The 14,938-nt window shown below is 43.7% G+C and overlaps 1 protein-coding gene and 1 long non-coding RNA gene across 2 annotated transcripts in view; one reads left to right on the top strand and one right to left on the bottom strand.

The window, feature by feature from the left end:
* Window positions 1-14,938, top strand: part of LOC130282027 (uncharacterized) — a 168,691-nt gene that overhangs the window by 67,838 nt on the left and 85,915 nt on the right. The window contains exon 4 of the long non-coding RNA XR_008846216.1: window positions 1,468-1,558. This is a non-coding gene — a long non-coding RNA (uncharacterized LOC130282027). The remainder of the gene's footprint in view (window positions 1-1,467; window positions 1,559-14,938) is intronic.
* Window positions 1-14,938, bottom strand: part of LOC130282026 (transient receptor potential cation channel subfamily V member 6-like) — a 61,640-nt gene that overhangs the window by 27,210 nt on the left and 19,492 nt on the right. The window lies entirely within an intron of this gene.

Below are 14,938 nucleotides of genomic sequence, written 5' to 3'. Positions count from 1 at the left end.
GGCTGTGTCCTCCATTATTGCAGAGGATTTTTCACCTGAGAGGAAGACACTCCTTACTGAACTTTTGTACATTGCATTGACAAAAAACAGTTCATGTTTAACGACATCCATTGCATACAACGCACAGGTACAGCTATGGGGACCAATGTGGCGCCAACATACGCGAACATCTACATGGCACACATAGAGGAAAACATCATCTATGCATGCCACCACTTCAGCCATGTGCTGAGGTGGTGGCGTTACATAGATGATGTTTTCTTGTTATGGACTCAACTACATGTCTTTCAAGAATTTTTGAATTCTATGGTGGACAGCATAAATTTTACCCTGACCTTCTCTTCTACTACAGTCAACTTTCTGGACACTCAAGGTACCATCTCAGGACATCACTTAGACACTGACATCTTTATAAAACCGACGGACCGTAAATCGACACTCAGGTTTGACAGCAATCACCCAAGGAATATGGTACGCTAGCTACCGACCAGCCAAATGATCAGGGCGAAACGTATCATTAATACACAGCAACATGTCGATCGGGCATTAGACACCATGACAAAAAACTTCATACGCAGAGGGTATCCTAGAAGACTAGTGGGCGACTGTAGGAGAAAAGTAGTGGGTATGGACAGACAGGAGCTGCTGAGAGGCCGCGAGACCAACCTCAGCCAACGCGTAGCCTTTGTCTCTACGTACTCAGAGGCATCACAGAAAATTAAAAACATCATGAGGAGACATTGGCACATACTCAGAGAAGGACATAAGGGCATCCCTGAGTTCGAGTGCCCCCCTTTATGTCCTACAGAAGGGGTGGCAACCTTAGGGACAAACTGGTTAAGACGGACGTAGCTTTGGATAAACCTCACCAAACCTCTATATCTGGTATTAGCAAGGGCTCTTTTCCCTGCCGCTCCTGCGTGAATTGTTCCTACATGCAGAAGGGCAGGGAATTTATACACCCAGCGACTGACAAGAGATATACTATCAAAAGTTATCTAACATGTACGTTGGACCACGTAATTTATGTGCTGTGGTGCCCCTGCCAACTACTTTATGTAGGGGAGACCACCTGGGATGCTAAAACCAGGATAAACCAGCACATGTACACTATTCGGAAGGGCCGCACCGATTTACCAGTACCTAAACATTTCATAGATGCAGGACACAAGGAGAGCGAGTTAAAATTCATGTTACTTGATCAGGTAACTAAACTAAAATGAGGTGGCAACCGTACAGCATAATTAAAAAAGAGAGAACTATGGTGGATCTTTGAGCTGAATTCACTCAGGCCATATGGCTTGAACGTGGATTTCAAAATAATACATGATATTTGCAATGCATGAGATCCATTGCATCACTCTGTATAGGTGGGATGAGAAAAAGTATGTATTAGTAATTTTGTATATGTTTTTTCAGTTATGTGTAACCATAATTTTAATATTATTGTGTGTGTTTGCTTTACAGGACGGTGGACAAGGGTTGCTCAGTCTATAACAAGTAAGGAGACAGCTATAGTTTTTCTACACGCAACAGCCGGTAATGGCGAGAATACAAGGTCGGTACTACTTATCTATTCATATGAGGGCTATGAGGTCACTTCCCCGGTTTACTGTACTGTGCATCCTTGTTACCCGGGGCAACCGCCATATGGTGGGGACCGTGGTGGACATGGAGAGGTTAACTGGCAGACTGCGGTTCCGCAATAGCCGAAGATGACCAGATTGCTAGAAGTGCAGTGGGGATTGCTGTGCACCTATTGCCCTACACCAAGATGGCTGCGATACAGCGAGAAGCTTCAGAGCGCCTGCGCAGGCAGAAGCTTGGCCGCAGCCTACCAACAGTGAACTCGTGACCGACTATGACGCCCCTTCCGGCTTCCGGCCTGCACGCCGAGGAGAACGGCGTTGCGGAACTGAATACATGTGGACTTTGTTTACCTTGCTGTCTCCCATACCAACCTGTAGAGCACCCGTGTCTCCGCCCAGGGAATTAGTAAACGCCATTCACACATGGACACCAATTAACGAATTATAAGTGTAATATGCACTTTACTGTATGTACATACAATCGCACTCTGCATTCCTATAGTGGGATGCCATATGAATGTCTGTTTCTATATTGAGCTATATGTTTATTTTAAATATGCTCTGTGATGTCACTAATTGATGGGCCCTGTGTGGCCATATATTCTCACATATATGCACATTTTGTTGCTTGACAATGGCTAGGTGAGCTAGCCGAAATGTTGCCACGATGTTGCTGTGAAGAAAGGACCATTTTATTTGCACCATACGGTAGTGCTGTTGCCTATTCGTGTACTATTGAAAAGGATCTGCTACCAAGATTTTATGCACTGTCTGCACCCCATCATCTACTCACGGCTGTATAGGAGTGCTGCTCTCTTGGGTTTTGTTGTATTATATATTTATATTTATTTTTTAACTGGCTCCAGAAAGTTAAACAGATTTGTAAATTACTACTATTAAAAAATCTTAATCCTTCCAATAATTATCAGCTGCTGAAGTTGAGTTGTTCTTTTCTGTCTGGCAACAGTACTCTCTGCTGACATCTATGCTTGTCTCGGGAACTGCACAGAGTAGAAGAGGTTTGCTATGGGAATTTGCTTCTAAACTGGGCAGTTCCTGAGACACTTGTCATCAGAGAGCACTTAGACAGAAAAGAACAACTCAACTTCAGCAGCTCATAAGTACTGAAAGGATTAAGATTTTTTTTTAATAGAAAGATTTGTAAATTACGTTTAACTTTCTGGAGCCAGTTGATACATGCATTTTTTTTTCCTGGATAACCCCTTTAATTTGCTAGTGATCCATTTAGCACTTGGGTCTGTTAACTTACCTTTCCTAATCCTAGAGCTTGAGCCGAGGGATGCCACCAATAGGCGTTCAACAGCCTTGCCATCCCTTTATGTTGGCCACACATTTTTACATAGAGGCAGAGAAAAGCAGAAAGCTTTTCCTTCTATGCCAGCTAAGGCATCTTTCACACTGCCATTAGTACACAGCAGTGTGACGGCCATCTGGAGAGTCGGGCCGAATAGCGGGAGAAAAATTACTGTCCCGCCATTCATAATAGGTCCCGGCGACTGAGTCACGAGAACAGCCGTTAAAGTCAGAAAAAAAAAAAAAGATAGACTTTGACTAATATTGAGCATGAATATTCAAAATGCTAAATTTTACCACGAATAATCGCCACTTTGCGATTTCGTAAATATTTACAATATTAGTTTTTTTTTTTCACAATAGACATCACAACAATATGTACTGTGTAAAAAACAAAAGTGATCATCCCTCCCTGCTTCCAGCTTGTGGTCCAAAGAAGGCTCCAGTATTATTTACTGTGTGAGTCGGTGTTGAGCGCGAATATTTCGTATATGCAAATATATTCGCTAATATTGGCACTTCCAGAGGACACTGATCCCTCCCTTCTTTCAGGTGAAAGATAATCGCACTATATGCGCACTATACAAATTCCATTACAAAATTTTGCATGGAAGAAAAGGGAACGAACATAGCCAATATGTGAATTTCGCGAACATAGGATGAATATTCGTCCATTTGCGATAAATATTGCAAATTCGAATATGGCCCCTGCCGCTCATCACTAACTTTGACGGTTGTTCTCGTAGGGGAGAAATGACAGTGTGGAAGGGGCATAAGCCAAGTTGCTTTGAATTGGAAGAACAGAAAAACTTCATACCCTCTAAAATCCAATATCCAACTCTTGGGTAAGAGCTAGTTTCAATTATCCTAGACATTAGGAACTCTGCTCCTCAAAATAAATCTGAAGACAACTACCATATTATAGAGCACAGATCACCAACCCAGTCCTTAAAGCGGTACTCCGGTGGAAAACAATTTTTTTCATATCAACTGGCTCCACTGGAGTACCCGTTTAAGGCTCCGCCAACAGGAGAGGCGTGGTCTGGATGCCAGAGTGAGCGGCCACATAATGTGAGGGCTCCCACTACTTTAGCCTAATTTGCCACACAAAAAAACAGTGTGTGTTTGGGGGGGGGGGGGGGGTGGCTCACCATAATATCATATATGAAAGTGGGTGCAACTCAGTGCAATACATCTTACTATCAAAAAGCCACAACTTCAGAGCAGGGCCATGACCCCCTGCCCCCAATAAATGACCCCGTCCTACTGAAGTTCTGATATCAATAAATGTGGTCGGCTCAATGTGGCTACTCAGGATAACACAATATAAAGGCACAAATGGTACCACAATGGAATGACATAATAAATAGTCCTAGATAGAAGACAATAATGCAGTAATATTAGCGTCTAAAATGCTGTCCTATAGCCCATATACAATACCACACGTGGGAGGCACTCCACACAGGCCAACGACACAGATGTTAAAGCAGAGGACGGGGTCATTAAACCACCCCTGAGGAAGTCGCTTTGCGACGGAACGCATGGGGTATAGGAGAAAAAAGCTGTGATGGCGCTCTCAAGGAAATAACCCGAAGTCGCTGGTATTGGTGAAAAATAAATAATTTATTCTTACAGCATAAGAAATCAAAGAAAATAATAAATATAAAGCAAGATGCGTTTCGGGAGTCACAGCTCCCTTTTTCAATTGCAGGTGGTTGCTGTATGGCAAGGTGACAGGTATACGTGTTTAAATAAATGAAAAAATGGCGCCAAAACCAGGTGAGCTGGTGACGTCATGTGCTGGGGCCAGGTAAGGGCCGGGCATTAAAGATCTATATATTAAGACATATTCAAAGAAGGGGCATGAAAACCACAAAAAGCATGTAAAAAAGCATAGGTATAGTCTTTTACAGGAGTATTTGGATGTTCAAACTGAACCGCGAGAAATGTCCATGGTGGCGACCAATAAGGAAGCTGCCGGCGTCCGTGGGACCAATTAGGAGGCAGTAGGAGGAGGCTGTCATCGCTGTGCAGGGATGCGCGCGCCGGGACACGTGGCCGGTGTACACAGGAGCGGGGAGAGGTAAATGAGACTGGGATGCGGATCGCGTGCGAGGACGAGCCGCGACGTGACCCGTATCCACGCAGGAGACCACAGGAACACTGCGCTCTCGGTCAGGGTGAAGAACTGGGGCGCGCATGGCTGCAGCAGGAGGCGAGCGCTCCAATCTAGAGGCAGAGACCGGAGCGCTCGTCATGACAGATGTGTTGTAGTGTTGTCAGGATGCTGGTGTCAGACTTTATCATCGTCCGGGCGGGCTGTCATCTAATCTGGAGGTCATTGAAGTCTGGAACACACTCGGAACTTGTCATGGAGGAGCTGTAAACTTGTAAGGAAGAAAAGAGGTAGAAGGGGAGTGGAGAGACAGGTGGTTTCGGCGGTGGCTTGCTGTCAGCTTGTCCCGCAGTGAGGAGGCATCTTGTGCGGCTGTCATGATGTCATCGGGACCTTGTGCTGTCTTTGGCTGGCATCAGTGGGTGGACTGGGGGTATGGATTACGTAACATTTTCGATGTATTCATTCAGACCCGAGGAGGTCAAAGTTTTGAGGGTGAAGATCCAGAAGTTTTCACATTTCCTCAGTACTGCGAAGCGGTGGGCCGTGTCGGCGGAGATGTGTTCAATGGGTGTGATTGTGTGACACCTGAAGTCGCTGTTGTGCTTTTCCGCTGCATGCCTGGAGACACTATGGAGTTGGTACCCCTTGGTGACATTAGATCTGTGCTTGTTAATGCGCTGATTCAGTGGTTGAATGGTACGTCCGACGTACTGGAGACCACAGAGGCACTCGAGGAGGTTGGATGGTGATCTACCTCCTTGAGTGCCCCTGTGGTCTCCTGTACCTACACAGAGGACTCCAGTACCTACACAGCGGTCTCTTTTGGTGGTTCAGAGGGATAGGCTCCAGTTGCAGTTGGCAGACAGTGAGGCGGCCCTTTTTGAGTTTGGGAACAAGAATGGGAAGTTTCTGGCTCATTTGGCGAGAGCTAGTTGGCCAGCCGCCTCTATTCCGTGTATCGGGGTGGTGATGGTGCTGTGGTGTCTGACCCCCAGATGATTAATTCCGTCTTCTATAAGAGAGACTTTTATGCCTCTTAATTTTCTGCTCCTATTCAGCCCTGTCAGCGGGAAATCCTATTTTTTTCTACAACACCTATCCCTTCCCATGCTTAATCGGGTGCAGGTGAAGGTGTTCGATGCTCCTTTTACAGTTGAAGAGGTGAGTCAGGATGATTGGTGACTGGTACGGGATGAATGAGGAGAGGCTGGCCCCTATACTGCTTAGATTGTTTCACTTGGTGGCTGTCGCAGACTCTCTTCCAGACTCTACGAGGGATGCTTTGATTGTTGTACTCCCCAAGCCTGGTAAGGATCTGTTGCTACCTGGTTCTTACAGACCTATCTCTCTGCTCAATGTTGATATAAAAATTTTAGCTAGAGTTCTGGCTACTCGCCTTCATAGTGTCATTGCCTCTGTCAGTCATCCTGACCAAACTGGGTTTATGCCGGGTAGAGCTACTGATGTTAATGTTAAGCGCCCACAACTTAATATTATGGTGGTGGGGGCAGGATTTCCTTCTGGAGTGATATAGTTTAGATGTCTACAAGGCCTTTGGTTTTGTAGTATGGCCCTATCTCTGGGAGGTTCTGGTTTGGTCCCCGTTTCTGTGCTTGGGTCCGCCTTTTATATGATAACCCTATACCCGCATTTGGACTAATTTGGATGTCTCTGCACTCTTTCCCTTAGGTCGCTGGATGAGGCAGGGTTGTCTGCTGTCCCCTTTCCTATTTGGGCTTGCGGTAAAGCCTCTAGCGGCGGCCATCTGTAAGGATCCCCCTATTTGTGGTATACCCAGGGATTCTATTGTTGAAAAGGTATCCCTATATGCAGATGATACATTAGTGTACTTGGTGTATGCAGAGGGCTCTCTCCTGTCTTTAATTGACCTACTTGACTGGTTTGGTTCGATTTCAGGCTTGCGGGTCACCTGGGCTAAGACCTCCCTAATGGCGCTTTCACCCGAGGTTCCTATGGATTTGGATTGCTGGGATGTGAGTGTGTGTGAGTGTCTGTTTTGTCTGTGTTGGGCCTTTCTCCAGTACGGTCTCAGATATAGCCCTTTTATGCTGATAGCATGTGCTTAATCTTACCTTGAATTCCTGTGTTTATTATGGTGCTGGTCTCTGGGACCTGTGGAGACTGTTTCTCTGTTTCACCTTGTTGGTGATGTATGTTCTTTAAAATAGCAAAATCTTAAATACTTAAAAAATAAATAAATAAATGATCCACCAATAGTCCAGGATATGTTGAATGGTTCCCTGTTCTATTTCATAGGAATACAATAGTGGTCCCCAACCCAGTCCTCAGGGCTCCACCAACAGTCCAGAATTTGACTGGTTGCCTATTCCGTAGGCATAGAACAGGAAATCATTAAAATCCTGGACTGTTGTTGGGCCTTGAGTACTGGGTTGGGGACCACTGGTTTAGAGGACCCTTCATAAATACCGTATTTATTGGCGTATAACACGCACTTTTTAGGCAAAAATTTTTTGCCTAAAGTCTGTGTGCGTGTTATACGCCGATACACCCCCAGGAAAGGCAGGGGGAGAGAGGCCGTCGCTGCCCGCTTCTCTCCCCCTGCCTTCCCTGGGGTCTAGAGCGCTGCTGCCGGCCCTTTTCACCCCCTGGTTATCGGCACCCCCTTTTCACCCCCTGGTTGCTATGCGCTGAACGGTGCGGCGCATGACGTCAGAGCGCCGCGCCGTGCATAGCAACGACGCTGGGGACGCACGACGGAGGCCTGGAGCAGCGCGGACCGGACTCAGGTAATTATGCCACCGGGGATGGGGGGAGGCAACGGGGCAGCGGCACCGGCAATGGGTGCCGCTGCCCCTTCTCTCCCCCTGGCTGTCGGCGCCGATAACCAGGGGGTGAAAAGGGCCGGCAGCAGTGCTCTAGACCCCAGGAAAGGCAGGGGGAGAGAAGCGAGCAGCGACGGCCTCTCTCCCCCTGCCTTTCCTGGGGGTATATCGGGGTATACACGCGCACACACGCACCCTCATTTTATCATGGATATTTGGGTAAAAAACTTTTTTTACCCAAATATCCTTGGTAAAATGAGGGTGCGTGTTATAGGCCGGTGCGTGGTATACCCCGATAAATACGGTATTTAATACAGAGCAACAATGAACTAAAATAATACTATGCCAACTGGATTGTGAATCAGAAGCCATGAAGTCTCTGTCTTCATTCATCATGGTCAGAGGATAGGCTTTAATATTGCTTAGGTTGGGATCTGCCTTCGGACTAACCCAGTCCTCATCTCAGTTTGGATAACTTGTACTTTACCCGTACACAAGAATTTTCCCATGCTGCCTCCTTCTCAACTCTCACTTGTTTGTACTCATTCTAGGCACATCTATACCCAATGATAAGACCATACTTCATGGCCAAGTTATCAGGTTCAAAAAAATACTAATTAATAGAAATTATATGAATATACAGTAATCCTCTAAACATTGAGAAAAACTAAAAATCTAGGCAAGGCAAAAGGGTCAAAATGTTCAACCACACCGACAATTTAGATACAATGGGGAAGATTTATCAACATTTATTCAGAGGAAAAGTTGATCAGTTGCCCATAGCAATCAATCTAATCACGTCTTTCATTTTTAAAAGGGCCCCTCAAAAACGAAAGAAGCAACATTTCCTAAAAAGGTTTTGAGCTTGGTGCCTAAATAAGGCACAAACCAGATCAGAAAAGAGGTGCATGGAAAAAATATATGTTCCAGATGTTTTTGCAGGACTGTCCCTTAAACCAGGTCAAGAGGTAGAACTTAATTACATGTAAACAAAATAAACAGTTTACTATGAATTTATTTTCTTCCATGGGCCATTGACGCTTTTCTGTGAGGGATAGGGAACACAATGTTCAGAAATGTTTTCGTGTTCATTTTGTGTTTGAACTATTTTATTTTATTTTTTATTTTTTTTATGTGGTTGCCAAGCCAAGAGTTAAATTTTTTTTTTTAAGCCCCCATAGGATTTTGATTGCAAACACTGATCAATGCTATGCCATAGCATAGCATTGATCAGTGTTATCGGTGCTCTGCTGCTCCAGACGACTTGGCTTGGAGCAGATGATCACCGATCGGATGGAGAGAAGGCAGATGAGCACCCTCCATTCATCCTCACAGCTAATCGAGACATTGCGGTTTCCCCGCAATGGTCCCGATCAGCTCTGCTGAGCTGCCGGGACACTTTTACTTCGATTGTGGCGTAAAGGTTTAATGCCGGCATAGGCCCGATTGGCATTGCCTGGCATCAACCCTGGATCCTGGCTGCTGATAGCAGTCAGGACCCACAGGGTTTTAAGCGTTCTCAGCTCTTGAGTGCACTTCAAAGTCTGGTAACGGGACCAGGGCTTACATGTACGCATGTACGCCCCTGGTCCTTAAAAGGGGTACTCCAACCGGTGACAGAAAGTTAAACAGATTTGTAAATTACTTAAAGATTTGTAAATTCACAATATTCGATATGCGATATTCGCAATTAAAATTTGAATTTTTAATATTCACTAGCAACACTAGTCCACAGTGCTCTCTGCTGACACCTGATGCCCATATCAGGAACTGTCCAAAGTAGGAGGAAATCCCCATAGCAAACCTATGCTGCTCTGGACAGTTCATGATGCAGGCATCAGGTGTCAGCAGAGAGCACTGTGGACTAGTGTTGCTCGCGAATATTCGAAATTCGAATTTTAAATCGTGAATATAGCATATTTGCGAAATCTCGAATATTGTGAATATAGCACTATATATTCGCAATTACGAATATTCGCTTAGTTTTTTCACAGTACACATCACAGTGATCAGTGATCATCCCTCTCTGCTCTTCGCATATGCGCATATTCGTGAATATTGAGCCCTCCCTTCTTTAATGGTAAAGGGAACTAATATTGACGATTATTAGTCTTAGGTTCGTGAAATTCGCATATTTGCTTTGTTCATTCACTATTTTTTTCCCATGTGAAAATTTGCATGGAAAATTTGCATTAACATTTTCATAAAATTTTGCATGTAAAAAATAAATAAATATTTGTCATTACAAATATATATCACTATATTCGAAATATTCGTGAAATGCTGATATTCGCGATCAAAATTTGCATTACGAATATTCGTGCTCAACACAAGCAGAGAGCACTGTGGTCAGACTGGAAAGAACTACACAACTTCATTTGGAGCATACATCAGCTGAAAAGTGCTGAAAGGATTAAGATTTTTAAATAGAAATAATTTACAAATCTGTAACTTTCTGTTTAACTTTTCTGGCCTTTTAAGCCATCTGTCAAAATTTCCATAGCTTTTGCTTACTTTTTCTATAGCATATTAGCATTGTGTAATCCATCCAGAGAAGCAATTTCCCGACTCAGCCGAACCTCGTCCAACTAAATTATGTAAATTACAACAAAGAGTCTGGACTGGTTTCTAGTCTTTAAAGAGTCCTCCTTATCTATTAATAGCCAAAACTCTTATTTTCCCATCTACAGGGCTATAAGGGGGCTTGTTTTTGCGGAACAAGGTGTATTTTGTAATGACATTACTCATTTTATCAAAAAACATTATGGTTAAGCCAAAAAAATTAATAAAAAAATGTAATAAAATAAAATACATTTGTGGGGTAAGAAAAAAAAATTATTTCCTACTTTCTATGCAGTGCACTTAGATAAACTGACACTACCTTTTTTTTGTAGGTCCATATGATTACAACAACCCAATTTATATTGGTTTTGTTTTAAATTACCCAAGAAAATGAGTATGCTTAAAATTGTTCATTTCTAACCTAACAGTTATTTTTTGGGGATTTGGGGGATTATTGTTTGCACAGTGATCTTTAGTTTTTATTGGTACCTCTCCTGCTCCGGACAGTTCCTGACATGGACAGAGGTGTCAGCAGAGAGCACTGTGGTCGGACAGGAAATAGATTTAAAAAGAAAAGAACTTCGTGTGGAGCATACAGCAGCTGATAAATACTGGAAGGATTAAAATGATTAAATAAAAATAATTCACAAATCTGTTTAACGTTCTGGCGCCAGTTGATTTAAAAAAAAAAAAAATTATTCACCGGAGTTCCCCTTTAAACTAGTTAGTCCTATATTGGGTTTTTACCTGCAGGTATGACATGTTCAAAAATATTTTCTTCTTCACACATTATTACCCAGTTAAAACCAGAATATGTTTGCTGGACCGGGTCCATACCTGCAATAATTCAGGAATATAAAATTGATAACACTGACTTTATGATTTGGAACCCTACTGGCCCCATATAAAACATGTGTATGAACTCTGCCTAGATAAATAAAGTCTATATTACCCTCTGGTGTTTCCAGATCGCTCACTAGCCCAAATGGAACTACAGTTTAATGTTGAAAAGGTTAGAGAAATGAAAACATTTACAGAGAATTGTCCAAAAAAAAAAAGAGAGATTTAGGGGGCAGCAGTTGTCTGGAAATGCCCTGTTGATGTCAGAGGAGAATGGACACACTGGTTTGAGATGATAGAAAGGTAACAGTAACTCAAATAACCAAGGTATGCAGAATACGATCTCTGAATGCACAACACATCCAGCAGATGGGCTATAGTAGCAGAAGATCACACGGGGGCAACTGCTGTCAGCTAAGAACAGAAAACTGAGGCTACAATTGACATAGGCACCAAGTCTGGACAATAGAAGAATGTTGTCTGGTCTGATAAGTCTCCATTCCAGCTGTGACATTCAGATGTCAGGGTCAGAATTTGGCATAAACAACATGAACCTATGGATCCCTCCTGCCTTGTATCAGTGGATCAGGCTGGTGGTGGTGTAATGGTGTGGGGGGACTTTTCTGGGCACACTTTGGGCCCCTTAGTACCAATAGATAATTTATGTGGACCCATCTTCTGATGATAGTTCCAGTAAGATAATACCCCATGTCACATGACATCTCATACAGGACAATGAGGTCACTGGATTCCAATGGCCTCTACAGTCACCAGATCTCATCCAATAGATCACCGCTGGGATATGGTGGAACCAGAGATTCTCATCATGGGCATGCCACCAACAAATAGACAGCAACTCCGTGATGTCATCATGTCCATGTGGAGGAACTGTGTGATGTCATCATGTCCATATGGAGGAACTGTGTGATGTCATCATGTCCATATGGAAGGACTGCGTGATGTCATCACGTTAATATGGAGCAAAATTACTGAGCAAAGCTTCCTGCACTTTGTAGAAAGTATGCCACCAATAATGTAGGCAAAAGGGAGTAGCAAGGTGTACCTAATAAAGTGGCCAGTGAATATTTCTTAGCTACATGACATTATAGTAAGGAGAGGGTTAACATTTTTGCTGTCATCTAGTAAGACACACCAGGAGTTGTAGGTCTATAAAAACTAGTAAACCACTGCATGCCTGTAATAAGAGATGATAGAACTTTAGAAAAATTCAATTCGGACGATTTGCCAAATTTTCCCAAAAAATGTGTTTCGTTCCGAATTTATTTGCAGCGAATCGCTACTAAAAACGTCTATTTCTGGCCTACAGAGAGCCTCAATAGGGGTGTAGAACACTTTGCCTTGTCCTAACACGCATAGGTAGTTGCTATATATTAGTGAAATACTGTTATTCAGTATGACATGCAGATTACAGGCATCACTATTAGAATCACTGGTGCAGAGCATCTGGATTTGGCAGCAAGGATACCATATGGCGTCAAAATTGAAGAGAATAAATAGATTTTTTAATGTAATTTTAATTTAAATTTTATTTGAATTTCTTTACATTTTTGAGTACCCATTCTGGTGAGCATAGAGCATATCCGCCGCGAGACAAGCTACAACCAGTTTTCCAGCCCATGCCTCTGAGCGCCCCCACATCCCATCCCACTGTCTTACACTTTGTGGAACTGCAAATGTTTCATTTTATCAGTTATGGTTCATTGTTATCGCTCCAACCTGTTTCCTTGGATTCTTGTGGTAATTCCACAGCTGACATATGTCGATGATCATAGGGCCTCCATATTGAAAAGATTACATTGATTTTTTTAAATGTAAAATCTTGAAATTTTAATTTAATATTACACTCCCCAGTTTAATGTCCCAGGCCCTGGCGTTTACTTTGAATAAATAGTGTGGTTACAAAAGATCAAATCTAACAAGGAGTCACATGTCACATGGCGGGACAATGTCAGAGCCTGGAGGTGGCATCAGTATGAGGAGACCATATAGTGGCTGAATTACACAGCGTGGAGGTAACGGCTGCATGAAGAGAACATATAGTGGCTGAAGGACACAGCCTGGAGGTGGCAGCAGCATGAGGAGAACATATGGTGGCAGAATGAGACAGTCTGGAGGTGGCAGCATCATCAGGAGTCCTGAAAGTGACCCGGTGATAGAGGTGGTGCGGTGGGTGGCCATACCAGCACCTGGTGACGAAGGTGGGTGAAAAAACGAGAACTTGGCATCAGAGGTGTGGCATCAGGTGGGTGGTAGGATCCGAATAGTAGCTGAGGTAGGTAGGCAGAAGAAAACGGTCTCTTTTGTAAAAGTGTTCGTGTGCACAAATAAGTATTTGCATTACGTAAAACTTAACCTTTAATAATGTTTAGGATAAAATATATGGCCCCCCAATTTTTTTTTATCAAACCAAAGGAAAGGTGAGCAAAAAACCCCATGTGCCACCTACACCACCAAGTATTGATGTGATGCAAAGACCTCTAAAAAGGTGGAAGGGAACAACGTATGCTCCATTATACCTGATGGGGGTAAAAACTTCCCCTGTAAGGCCCTACTCTCTCATTATTAATTCCCTTCTTGGCAAGTGTTACTTGCCCTAAAAAGGGTGGCCCCACACAGGAAACTCTATTTCCACCTAAAAACCCTGGGAAAGGGCAGTGTTTGTAGGGGTAAATAGGCAGAGGTTTCTGTGTGGGGCCGCCCTTTTTAGGTTGAGTAACACTTGCAAAGAAGGGAATTAATAATGTGAGAGTAGGGCCTCACCGGGGAAGTTTTTAACCCTACCGGTTACAATGGACCATACGTTGTCCCCTTCTACCTTTTAGAGGTCTTTGCATCTTATCAATACTTGGTGGTGTAGATGGCACTTTGTGTTTTTTGCACACCTTTCCATTTGTTTGATGTAAAAAAAAATAAAAAAAAATTGGAGTACATATATTTTATGGTAATAAAAGTGAAGTTTTAGCTAATGCATATCCTCAATACTTACTTGTGGTATGATGCGGAGGAATGTCTGTTACTGGGGAGCAGCGCCTTAAACATGTTTTGCACTATTCATATTTGTGAAGTGTTGGTTCGGCACCATGGTCAATCTACTCTGATGCATCTGGCATTGATGGGTGGAAATCCTGGCTCATCGATGCCAGATTCATATTCACAAAAGGTCAGTCTCTCCACATTATTTGAGGACAGAGGAGTATTTTTTGGGGTGACTACGGCCCCCACCACACTAAACACCCGCTCTGATGGCACACTACTGGCCGGGCAGGACAGCTTTTCCAAACTCTGCTAGTTGCGGCCACAAATCAAGATTGGCTGTCCAGAAGTCTAGCGGATCTTCAAGGTGTGTTGGCATGGTCATGTCAAGGCATGCCACCACCTGCTGGTTCAGGTCCTGCTCCAGGTTTACCTGCTGCTAATGAGTTGCTTCACTATGTGGGTGAAGAAAGCTACACATCAGCGACTGTAGACTTAGGCTGCTGCAGCTGGTACTGCTCCTGCCACCCCACTCATCCCCAGCAGCCATGGCAGTGGAAGGTGAGAGCAGGGGGCCCCCCCGAGTTGGACGATGTTGCAGATTGGCATCGGCCAACTGACTATGTAGGATGCCTTTGTAGTAGGTCAGTTTGTCCTCCCTCTCAGTGGGTATACAAAAGGCCCCCATTTTGTGCCGGTAGCGAGGGTCTAATAAG

The sequence above is a fragment of the Hyla sarda genome, chromosome 7 (assembly GCF_029499605.1).
Source record: "Hyla sarda isolate aHylSar1 chromosome 7, aHylSar1.hap1, whole genome shotgun sequence".
NCBI lineage: Eukaryota > Metazoa > Chordata > Amphibia > Anura > Hylidae > Hyla > Hyla sarda.
The sequence above is the reverse complement of the archived record's forward strand: the minus strand, read 5'-3'. Positions and strand labels throughout refer to the sequence as shown.